The sequence below is a fragment of the Vulpes vulpes genome, chromosome 4, assembly GCF_048418805.1.
Source record: "Vulpes vulpes isolate BD-2025 chromosome 4, VulVul3, whole genome shotgun sequence".
In the NCBI taxonomy this organism is placed as follows: Eukaryota; Metazoa; Chordata; class Mammalia; order Carnivora; family Canidae; genus Vulpes; species Vulpes vulpes.
In genome coordinates, this window is record NC_132783.1 from 63,492,212 (window position 1) to 63,504,704 (window position 12,493).

Here is a 12,493-nt window from a genome sequence, read left to right on the forward strand (position 1 = left end):
CGCCAAAACATCTCTGCATTAAAGCTACGGCGCCTGCCTGCTGGCGGCGCAGCTACGTGAAGGTATGGGATGTTGACAGTGCGCACTGTATACAAATGTGTTTGAAGAGAGCTAGGCTGAAACATACGCATTTGCGCTGAATGATTTCTACAGCGGCTTCGTTTCCGAAAGAAGCGTACCAATACCTTTGCAAAACTGCTTCTCCCAGCCCGCCCGCAGAGGAATGCTTCCTCGTGGTAACCGGTCCTCCCTCTCCCAACCCCTTCCCATGGTTCTTGTGCCCCCGTCCTCTGGGCCCACACAAGGAGGGCAGGGCGCCCGCCTGTCTATGTTGGATGCAGGAAGCGGACGCCGCGCAAGCGCTTGATGCTTTCCAAACGCTGGTCGCTCTGCCCTGGGTCTGACATAACCAGCCTCGCAGGGCACAGACCGGGTGAAGACGGGAGGCAGGTCCGCCCCGAGCCTCCCTCGCGCTGGAGAAACGTCAGGGCCCGGGGCTTGAGGCCGGCCCGCCCCCCTCTCTTCCCCATTGGCTCGGCGGCTCCACGCGTCACGCCTGCGACGCCGACGCTGCCCTGCCAGCGAGGGGCGGGGCTCGGGACGCGTGAGGCGGGGCCAGCGCGCACGCGCAGGCGAGCGGGACTGGGTCAGGACCGGGGAAGGGAGGGGGTGGTGTTCCCGGTTTCCTGGGTTACCTGAGGGGGCGGGGGTGGGGAGTTCGCGGCGGCGACGGGGGTGGCAGCTGCAGCGGCGACAACGACTCGGGATTCTCCCGGTGAGTAGAAGCGCGCGGCGGCAGCCACACAGCAGGTAAAAAAGGCGGCCGCCGGGCGCCGAGGACGCCGGCCGAGGGCTTGGGGTCCCGGACACCATCCGTGGCCGAGAGGGGGCGGATTGGGGGTGGCGGCCGCCGGCCCGAGCTGGGTGTCGCGGCCCCGGGCTAAGCGCGCGGGGGCTCGGCCCCGAGCCGGCCCTCGGGCGTCTCGTCCGGCTCCCGGTCTCCGAGAGGTCTCCCCACGGCGCCGGGGCAGCCTTGGACAGCGGCCGCGAGGCAGGCGGGAGCTCCTCCCTGCCGCTCTGGACCCTGGCGGCGGCCACCCGCCACCAACTTTATTTCCTCGCGCGGGGGGCGCGGGGGGCGCGGGGGCCGGAGGCCGACGGGGCCGGCGGCGCGGTGCTGCTAGCGCGGCCGTATTTATTGTCCTGTGCAGTGGCACTCGCTCCACCCCGGCCGGGCCCAGACTGGCGAGCCGACGCCGGGAGCCGGCAGCCCCCGCGCCACCACCCTTGCAGTCGCTCCCGCGCTCCGGTCCCGCGGTGCTCGCCCATCTGTCATCTCCCCCGTGTGCCTTCGTCTGCTGCTCGTCTCATGTCGGTGACACCCTTTGCGGGGCCAGAGGGGCCTCTGAGATACCGGCCGTCGGTCCCGGGGCGTCGTTAGAGCCTTGGCTGTGATGCCCCTTAGCCTCTGGGAGGCCTCCCGACACCGCAGAGTGGAGGTCGGCGGGGAGGAGGCTTTCCGAACTGCTCCCTAGCCTCAGTTCTTATCGGGCTAAACAAAACGTTCCCTACACGCTCAACAGACCGTGCACACCCAGTGACGGCGCTTGGTACTTGAGGTTTGTTTGAAGCAGATAGATAGAAAATTTTAAGGGAGTTGCGTCTTGCCTTGACTACGTTGTTGTTGAGTACGGACCAGTGTTTCCTTGAACACTGAATGCAGCTCGCATTTTTCCTAGGGTTTGTTTAACAGATTGATAGGACGAACTGAACTGGGCTTTTCTTCCTGATGATTCTTGGCCGCTCTGCTGCTACTTTAAACTTCCACACCCAGAAACCTTATGCTAATAAAGATGTTGACTCTGAGCTTTCATTTTATAGATATAGTTATTAATATGGGGTATTTGTTTTTTAAGAGCTTTACGAGTAGTCAGCAACTTTTTTTTCGAGTATCTCTTTGCTGTCCTCCATGTTGTTACTGCTTAAAGGTTGGAGAATTTGGAGAAGAGGAGGGATAGGAGAAAATGAGTTATTATGTAACTTAACTGACATGAAAGCAGTTTGTAAATTATAAAATGATGTATAAATTTAGTAGATATTTATTGAGCATGTACTGTGTGCCAAACAGTTTTCTGAACAGATAAATATCCCCTCCTTCACAGAGCTTGCATTCTTGTGGGGGATCTCAGATAATAAAATATGTGCTATGTCATTTAGTGTCAAGGACTATAGAGGAAAAAGCAGGAAGGAGGGAGGATAGGGGGAGAGGGTTGCAATAACTGGAGCTTAGAATTAACTAGAGGTTAGAGCCAGGAAAGACTTCTCAGAGAACATGGCATTTGAGCCCAAGACTAGGAGGAAGTGAGAAGGTGATCCATATCCCTCTCTAGAGGAAGAGTGTTCAAGCAGAGGGAAAGGCACTTACAAAAGCTTTAAGGCAGGAGTGTACTGGGTGTGTTTGAGGACAGCTCAAAGGCTGATTAGGCTGTGGTGGAGTGAGCAAAGTAAGAGTAGTAGAAATGAAGTGAGGTAAGTGGGAATGGGAAGTCAGCTTGGGTGAGGCCTTGTAAGCCTTTGTACAGACTTGGTTTAATACTCTGAGTGAGAAGGGGAATCATCCCTTTGAATAGAGAAGAAATATAACCAGACTTCTAAAAAGGATCATTCTGGTGGCGAGAGTGGAGAATTGACTGGGGCAGAGGGAGGGATTGGGCAGGAGCAGGGGCAGGGGCAGGGTTATCAACTCAGGGACTCTTGCCATAGCTGGGGCTAGAGACGATTATAATTGAGACCAGAGTAAAACTGGTGGAGTGGTTGATTTCTGGATGAATTGGGGGTATACTCAACAGGAGATTTACACCAGAATTTTTGTCTGAGCAAATATGAAGATGAAGTAGACATATACTGAGATGAGGTTTATGAGATGAGCAATTTGATGGGGAGAGGGTTAGGGGAGTGCTGAGAGGACAGTAAAATGAGACATTCAAGTAGAGATTATTAGTAGTAGATTCCAGTGATTTTGTATTGAAGACATTACATTATTTTGACTTTATCAGGGGCTTAATATTTTCACTCATGAGCTGCCAACTTTTTTTTCATACTCATTTTCTTTTTAGTTCTTTTGGACCAGCTTAGTCATTGATTTCACCAAGTGCAGTTTTGTTTTTATTTGCTTGCACTCAGAGCATCTGTTTTTTAGTTTCAGTTGTAGAGAAAGCCGTATCACCCAGAATTTCGGAGTATCTTTGCAGTTTGTTCCTGTATTGAACACCTCCAATGATTTATCTTTTCCCAAGTTATGTTTGGATGGCTGGCTTAAGTTCAAGAATTTTTTTTAAGCTTCAGAAATCTCGTTATCAAATGTGACTTCACTTGGCATTTGTGAAATTACAATGGAAATGACCTGTATTTTTAATACTTTATTAATGATTCAGTAATATAGAGGGATTATCCTAATTCTTTAGTTTCATTAAAAAATGGCTTGAAATAAATGGGCCATCACATGTTAAATGGAGATCTTTTCATCAAATTATGCAGTATGCGGAACAACAGAATTTGGCCTGTAAAACTTGTATCAAAAATATGTATCAGGCCCCTAGAATATAAGGTCTATCCCTTACATTAAGAACCCAGGTTATAAACTAACATTTTTTTAATGGATTTTCAACCTAAATATATTCTGAAAGTATATCTTAAAACTGTCAGATTAATAACTAGTTTTAAACTGATCTTGGAGTCATTGGGAACTCTGTATTCTCTTAGATCCTACTTTCTTTTGCTATTGCTTCTCACCAGTATTTGTTCTTGTCTCTCTTAATACTCCTGGCCTTGATTTACAGTAATTGAGAGAGACCTGATACATTTGGAAACTCTGAATGCTTCTCAGATCTAATGGTTGGGGGAAAATAAAAATCTTATTTAGTAATATGAAAAAGTAGGGATGCCTGGGTGGCTCAGTGGTTGAGCGTCTGCCTTCAGCTCAGGGTGTGATCCCAGAGTTCCGGGATTGAGTCTCCACATCGGGCTCCCTGCATGGAGCCTGCTTCTCCCTCTGCCTATGTCTCTGCCTCTCTCTCTGTGTGTCTCTCATGAATAAATAAGTAAAATTTTTATTAAAAAAAAAAAGAAAAAGTAATGCTTAAAATGTGACCATCTTAATTAGTGAAGAAAGGAATTAAACAATTTTCCAGAAGGCTAGTCATTGTTCCATTCAAATGTGATTCCTTGAAATTGAAACTCAAAATGCATGAGGAAATAAGAGAACTGCTAGCCACTTTAAATGAGTGGAAGAAATAGATGAATGATAAGAGAGGGTATTGCACATACTTAGAAATGTTTATATAACTAGAGCCACTCATCTTTATAAAGTAAAGAGGATAGAAGATTTTTGCCAGAAACCTGAATCACATATTTTAAATTTAAAAACAGAGTGGGGAGGGGGAAAGCTTAGAAACTATACATTGAATGTCTTGATACTGATTCCTAGAAAAATTATAGGCCAGATTGCCAAGCAGATGCTTTATAATTTGTGATTAGAAAACAAGGCACTGATTATTAAGACCCAGAATTGCTAATTTTTAAGAACACGTCATATTAGCCCCTTGCACACTTTGCCAAAGATATGATAATATTAAATAATCTTTTTAAGCACCTTGCATCTTACAGAGTGCATTCCCATTATTTTATTTAACCCTCAGAACCTGAGGGCTACCCTGTGAAGTAGTGTCAGAGGAAGAGGACTCAACAGTAGGAGGCCTGGGAAGTCATGAAGGGGACAGATGTGGGAGATTTTAGAAAGGATTTACTTAGATACAGAGTTAAAGAAAGGGAAGACTCAAAGTGGGCTTTAAGGATTCTAGATTGTCTGACTGAGTGAATGGTAATGCTGGTAATTGATCATAAATTTGAAAATATAGGTGGAGGAACAGATTTGGAGATGTGAAATTCATCTATTCATATCAGTTTGGTGAAAATAGTTTGTCAGAACTGAGTCACATGTAATTAAACTTTTCAAAATATGTAGGTCAGCCTGGAACTCAGAAGAGAAGTCTAAACCAAATGAAAAGTCTTCATTCATTCAGTAAACATATCCTTTCAAATTCTTTTGGTAAGGAAGAGAGGACAGTGGGTAGAAGCTTGAGCAGGGAAATGTGATTAGGGAAGGTTTGTTTTTCCTTAAGGATGAAAGAGTCAAGGAACTTTAGTGGACTGATGGAAAGGGTCCATTGAAGAAGAAAGAAAATTGAAGTCACAAGAGAAAGATGATCAGACATAACCTCAGAGGAACTGGAAGGGTTGGGAACAAGATCACAGGTGAAAGGGTTATTTTGGAGAAGAGCAGTGATGCACCTTCCTGTTTAAAAAAAGAAAAGGAAATAGACAGTGAATACTGATATAATATAGGTACATGTCCAGGATAACATCTCTTGTCTCCGTGGAGCCAGGTTATCTGCTGAAATTGAGAAGGAAGGGCGTGGGTTGGGGTATGTTTCATGGGAAAAGTTACTGTTGTGATTGGGAAAGGGGCTTGACTAGGGAACACTGACCTAATTGCTGAATAATGATAAACACCCTTGAAATCACAAATGAGGAAAGCAGCCAATCAGAATGGTTAAGCAGTACAGAAAGCATATAATTAGACTGAATCTAGATGGTGATTGGAAGTGAGCATATGATGTATAACTTGTGTTGGGGGATGGTATAAAGTCAAGGAACTGAGGGTGATAATGAGGTTGCTAATTGAAGGGCTGAACCAGAGGTATCCTGCTTGATTAATGAAGACAGCTAAGCCAAGATGGAGCTGATAAAAGTACAGAACAAAGAGGGTGAAGAATCTCAGTGAGTAAGCTGTAGGATTAATAGAAGTAAAGAAGTACTAAAGATGGAAAAATAGGCACAAGATGTGAGGTTCTAACTTTAAGATTCTGGAGTTGAAACAGTCATCGCTGACGATAAGGGCCAAAGTATGACCAATGATGGTTGGTAGCCAAAATTAATAGTGCTAATTACAATTGTAATATTAATAAAAACTACTGTTTATCAAATGCTGTATACTAGTCACTATACTAAATGCTTTTTCCATAGGTTATTATACATATTTTTCACAACCACCTACTAAACTATGCTTACCCTCTACAAAGTAGAGGTCATTGAAGAAAAGGAAATCAAAGAGCTCTGAATCCTAGTATGTTGGGATTATTTGTTCTTATAGATAATGAAGCTCCCAAATAATAGATCTTGTATGGAGTGGAAGATAAGAATTATATGACAAAGTTCTCAGTAAGTGGAGATGAAAGACTCAAAGTCAGTAGTTGACAACTACAAATATAACTATAATATAGCCTTAAAATTGGATAAAAATGGGATAATAATGATGCATAAGCCACCTTAGGAACCAGGTGATAACCAGAATAATGCTGATCTGTCTTCCTGGCCTGGGATCTGGGTGTATATAGTGATTTATTAAGAGGAAGAGATGAAATGAACCTCTTGTGTAAAGGTAGAGGAGATAGGGCTGTTTCTTAGCAATGGGACTAGGTTTCCTAAAGCTAGAGAGTAAAGAATCCAGGGAGGAAGGAAGACTCATCTAGTCGTGTGTGGAAAATCAGAAAGGCAGGTAGGGTGATCATGTAATTTATTGACCAAACAGGTATTATTATGAAAATGGAAAGAATGTCTTTAATAGTTACTCTGGGACAGCAGGCATAAATTAGGACTGTCGTAGGCAAATCAAGATGTTTAGTCATATCAGTGACAGGTAACTAGAGGAGCTGTCACCTTGGAAATGGGCTGTGGATGTTGAAAATGAATGAATTGAGCCCTAAACTAGAGGAATATGAATGGAACTTACCCAGGATTATTCTCTCTAGCCCTATAGCATTGCCCTGAAATGTTCTATGTACATTTTGTTCTGTAAGAGTCTGGAGATTTGAAAGAAGTTTTGGATTCATTTCTATATGAAGATTTGGAATCCATTAACATGTAAGTGATACTAGAAACCTTAAAAGTGGATGAGATCCAAAACACACACACACACACACACACACACACACACACACACACACACAAAGAGAATGAGGAGGAGGAGGACAGAATCCAGAGACTCACCAACATGAAGAAGCTGGCAAAGAAGAATACAACTAGGGAGACTGAGAAGGAATGGTTAGAAGGAAAGCCACAAGAGATTTGGTATTCACAAATCCAGAAAGAAGAGAGAGATTCAAGAAATTAATCTCTCATATGCCTTATGTTCCTCTGAGAGGTCAAATAAGATAAGGACTGGAATGTGTCCATTGGCAATTAGAGGGTTGTTGATCTTGGCCTGACTAGTTTTGGTAGAGAAGTGTGGGCAAAAGTCAGTCTGCAGTACACAGAGAGGTAAGGTGGAGACAGGAAGACTACTTTAAGTGAAGACTACCTTTGAGTAATCTTGAAAGAGGAAGGCATTAACAGGATCTATATATCCTGTGTATAAATATATATATCCTGTATATGTGTGTGTGTTTGTGTGTGTATATGTGTGTATGTGTATATACATACGTATATGTATATATATTTCATTCATTCATTCATTCATTTAAGGAAGGCAGTGAAGAAGCCAATGGAGACAAAGGGTTAAAAACTAGGAGGGAGCTGGATTTCTAACCAATGCCTTCTGGTAATGTCTAGTTAGTAATTTTGTTGTAATGGAAAGAGTGAAAGTAAGAGGAAGATACATTTTAAATTAAGTAAGACAAACTTTGTAATAACTACAACTTATCAGAAGCTGAAATAGGTAGAAAATGTTTATTGAAGAGAGAGAATTCCTAATCTGGTGAAATACTGAAAAGTGACATTTAGGTTATGGAATAACTCTAGGATTCTATTTTTTTCTCTACATTTTTTGAGGGAAGGAGGAATGTGCATATAAGGTTTATTAATTCAGGATTCCTGATCCCATAACATTGATGCTTTTTAAATAACTTGTGTTAGTTTTTATCAAGTAGCTTTGACCAAAGTTTCTTTTTCTATATGCAACATTAACACATCTCAGGAACACTGCCAGCACATTTTAAAGCTTGAAAAGTAACAAGAGATAAATTCCATTTTCTCATTCTTCACATGGGGAATCAAAGATCTAGGGATGCTTAATGTACAGATTGAGGCACAGAGCCTCAGTGAGACTCATTCTAGAATTGTATTTCCTACAACCCGCTAGATTTTTATTCCAGCTACTTTCTTTTTGCTGAGACATCTTCCCTTTTGTTCTTTGACTCAGGTTATAGAAGACAATCTTTTTATTATTTTTTTTAAGAATTTTATTTTATTTTATTTATGATAGTCACAGAGAGAGAGAGAGAGGCAGAGACACAGGCAGAGGGAGGAGAAGCAGGCTCCATGCACTGGGAGCCCGACGTGGGATTTGATCCCGGGTCTCCAGGATCGCGCCCTGGGCCAAAGGAAGGCGCCAAACCGCTGCGCCATCTTCTCTTTTTGTTCTTTGACTCTGACAGGTTGTAGAAGATCTTTTTAAATAAGTAAAATAGAGGTCCTAACGTATGGATTTATTGTGGTAGATGAACAAAACACTCTTTAAGATTTTACTTGAAAATTGTAAAATGTTATAAAATCATTTTTATTATTAGTGTAAATGAAGGGCTTGGAAAAGTTGAACTTTCTTTTAAGGTGTCTCTTTTGCAAAGTCTCTTTTAAGAAATCTCTTCTCCCTGGCACCTGGGCAGCTCAGTCATTTGAGTATCTGACTCTTGGTTTCTACTCAGGTCGTGATCTCAGAGTCCTGGGATTGTCCCTCCCCAGACCCCACCCCCTTTAGGCCCTGAGCTGGCTTGTGTGCTCTCTCTCGCTCCCTCTCCTAAATGGGTAAAATCTTTATTTTTTTATTTTTAAAGATTTCATTTATTTATTCATGAGACACACACACACACACAGAGAGAGAGAGAGAGAGAGAGAGAGAGAGAGAGAGAGGTAGAGACATGGGCAGAGGGAGAAGCAGGCTCCATGCAGGGAGCCCGATGTGGGACTCAGTCCCAGGTCTCCAGGATCACACCCTGGGCTGAAGGCAGCACTAAACTGCTGTGCCCCCCGGGCTGCCCACTAGCAATCATTCTTGACTATCTCTGGATATTTCAACTGTCTAAAATCATAACAGTAATATTTCTCTTATATGGTACTTATAAATATTAAGTTATATGTAATTATATTTGATATATAATTTAAATATATATTGTATGTCATGTTTTTGGACAATGCTTGAAGCCTAGTATACATTTGGTAAATATTGAGAAATATTAATTTTCTTTACTCTTTTGAGGTTTTTGTTTCTTTGACATATTATTTCTTATTTATTTATTTCTGAAACAGAATTAACATAGTGTTATATTAGTTTCAGGTGTATGATGTTATGATTAACAATTGAATATGCTACTCAGTGCTAATCCAGGGTATTTTTAAGCCCCTTTATCTATTTCATCCATTCCTCTACCTACCTCCCCTCTGGCAACCACCAGTTTGTTTTCTGTATTTTAGAGTCTGGGGTTTTTGTTTGTTTCTCTTTCTTTCTTTGTTCATTTATTTTGTTTCTTAAATCCCACATATGAGTGAAATCATAACATATTTCTCTTTCTTTTACTTGACATATTTTACTTAGCATTATACTCTCTAGCTCCATCCTTGTTGTTGCAAGTGACAAGATTTCATTCTTTTTGATGGCTGAGTAATATTCCATTGTATATACACCCCACATCTTCTTTATGCATTCATCCATTGATGGATTCTAGGGTTGTTTCCACATCTTAGCTATTGTACATAATGCTGCAATAACAGAAGTGCTTATATCTTTTTGATTAGTGTTTTTACTTTCTTTGGGTAAAGGGGTCTTATGGTAATTTTATTTTTAAATTTTTATTTTTTATTTTTTATTTTTTTTATTTTTAAATTTTTGAGGAACCTCCATATTGTTTTCCCTAGTTGCTGCACTAATTTGCATTCCCACCAACAATGCACCAGGGTTCCTTTCTTGTTCCTTTCTTTCTACATCCTCACCAACACTTGTCATTTCTTACCTTTTTTATTCTAGCCATTCTACCAGGTATAAGGTGATATCTTATTGTGGTTTTGATTTGCATTTTTCTATGATTAACAATGTTGAGTATCTTTTCATGTGTCTGATGTCTGTTTGTATATCTTCTTTGGAAAAATGTGTATTCAAGTCCTCTGGCCATTTATTAATCATATTTGTTTTTTGGTATTGGCTTATATAAATTCTTTATATATTTTGGATATTAACCTCTTATCAGATATATCATTTGCAAATATCTTCTGCCATTTGGCAGGTTGCCTTTTCATTTTGTTAATGGTTTCCTTTGCTGGGGAGAAGCTTTATATTTTGACATAATCACAATAGTTTAATTTTGCTTTTGCTTTTTCTTGCCTTAAGAGATATAGCTAGGAAAATGTTTCAGTGGCTGTTGTTAGAGACATTACTCTGAGCTCTCTTCTAAGATTTTTATGGTTTCAAGTCTCATGTTTAGGTCTTTAATCCATTTGAGTTTATTTCTGTGTATAGTATAAGAAAGTGGTCCAGTACAGCCTGTTTCCCAGTGTATATTCTTGCCTCTTTTGTCATAGAGTAAATGGTCATATAAGCGTGGGTTTATTTCTGGGCTCTCTCTTCTGTTCTGTTGATATGTTTCTGTTTTTGTGCCAGTACCATATTGTTTTGATTACCTCAGCTTTTTAGTATATATTGAAATCTGAGATTGTGACAGCTCTAGCTTTGTTCTTCTTTTTCAAGATTGCTTTGCCCAACAGTAATTCATGTATCCCTGTGTGTGTGTGTGCGTGTGTGTGTGTAAAATGAAGTATTACTTAATCATAAAAAAAAAGAATGAAATCTTGCTATTTGCAACAACATGGATGGAGCTAGAAAGCACTATGCCAAGTGAATTAAGTCAGTCAGGAAAAGGCAAATACCATATGATTTCACTCATATATAGAATTTAAGAAACAAAACAAATGAGCAGAGGGAAAAAAAGAGAAAAGAGACAAACCAAGAAACAGATTCTTAACTATAGAGAACAAACTGATGGTCACCAGAGGGAAGGTGGGCAGGGGTTGAGTAAAATAGGTGATGGGGATTGAGGAGGGCACTTGTCATAATGAGTACTGGGTGATGTATGAAAGTACTGAATCATTATATTGTACACCTGAAACTAACATAAGACTGTATGTTAACTATAGAATTAAAAAAATTTTTAAATACTAAAAAAAAAATTGCTTTGGCTATTCAGGGTCTTTAATGGTTCCATATAAATTTTAGTATTATTTGTCAATAGTTTTGTGAAAAATGTTATTTTTTCTCTACTTTTAAGCCTGTTTTTTGGCATGTTTAACCATGTCCCACCCCCACGAGTGTTGTTGGGATGGATTTGCTAGTTTTTTTAGGAATTTGTTCTTGTGCTTAACTATTTCAAAGTTAAATGTGTCTTTGCTTATTGGAAATATATTTTCATTATTAAGTATTTAAATTTTTTGTTGTAGCATTTGTTTTTTGGCCAAATATGTTTTTAGCAATTTATTTAGCATAAGTGAAATCAATTCTATATGTTCATTTGAGTATTATGAACGTTAAAAAATTTTTAATTTTTTTTATTGGTTCAGCATCATTTATTATGTCAGCAGAGCTTTGGCATAGGAATGTAGATTGTTGTTTTAAAATCTCGTCCATATTTTATATACACAAATGCACATATGCATACATACAGCTCAAATGTGTCACATATTCACAAAATAATGAGGTTTAAAAATGAATTTTGAAAATGAAATTGTATTTTCTTACATTTGAGTATTATGAACTTTTAAAGAACAATAATAGGATATTAATTTTTTTCCTTTCTCATCAGTCTTTAAGATTGCTCTCATAAAAATGTGATTTGCTACAATAGAATTCTTATTACCTCTGTAGTTCACTTGTCTGAGCTCCTTGGATGGAAGAATAATAATCGTAATTGCATATATATTATTCCAACAGAGTAATTATTATACTGAGTTTGGATGAGTACGAAATTAAAACAATGATAAGAATGATTTCCTCTTTTATTATATTAATATGGCTTATTTGAAAGGGCAACAAAACATTTATCAGTTCATAAAATGCATTCATTGTTACTGCTTCTGGGTATTGATTCATTGAAGTGCATAGTTCAGTGTATCCTGGCCAATGGCAAAAGGAGGTTTTACTGGTGTAACTTGTAGAACAGCTGCTTATACCTATCAACTTGCTCTTATGCTACTTTTTAATATTTGCTTGTCTAGACTTTATTAGATCTTTAATGCATTATAGCTCAGAGTTGATTAAAGATTAAAACCCTTTACTGTTTTCTGGATTTCCTCTTTGGTAATGTTTCCAAAGATGGTAATGCTGGTTACTGTACTTGTGATTTTTTCTGTTAGCCTTATTTCAGTATTTTGGAAAATATTTCTGGAGTCATGTATT

General features: G+C 40.1%; 1 protein-coding gene across 3 annotated transcripts in view; it reads left to right on the forward strand.

Moving 5' to 3' along the window:
• Positions 1 to 590: 590 nt before the first annotated feature.
• LYST (lysosomal trafficking regulator) overlaps positions 591 to 12,493 on the forward strand; it is a 174,811-nt gene continuing 162,908 nt past the window's right edge. For all 3 annotated transcript variants that reach the window (XR_012001060.1, XM_026008722.2, XM_026008723.2), the window contains exon 1: positions 591 to 775. The gene's annotated coding sequence lies outside the window, so the exon portion shown is untranslated. The remainder of the gene's footprint in view (positions 776 to 12,493) is intronic.